Source organism: Pipistrellus kuhlii, unplaced genomic scaffold (genome assembly GCF_014108245.1).
Source record: "Pipistrellus kuhlii isolate mPipKuh1 unplaced genomic scaffold, mPipKuh1.p scaffold_m20_p_3, whole genome shotgun sequence".
Classification (NCBI taxonomy): domain Eukaryota; kingdom Metazoa; phylum Chordata; class Mammalia; order Chiroptera; family Vespertilionidae; genus Pipistrellus; species Pipistrellus kuhlii.
In genome coordinates, this window is record NW_023425529.1 from 82048066 (window position 1) to 82048291 (window position 226).

Sequence of the window (226 nt, forward strand, 5' to 3'; positions counted from 1 at the left end):
TGACATCAAAGAGTGACTTAAAGTAGTGCGGCCTGCATGTGTGCATGCACATGTATTTGGAAGGAGGGTATTTGACCAAATAAAGGGAGAGACTTCTCTAGAAGCTGAGCTGTGGTTGAGGACTCATCATTCCCTCTGGGAGGGACAGAAAGTGCAAAGCTCATCAGATCAGGCTGGATGCTTTAGATGTCTGTAGGCTGAGCAGTGATCTGTTTTAAAAGGGCAG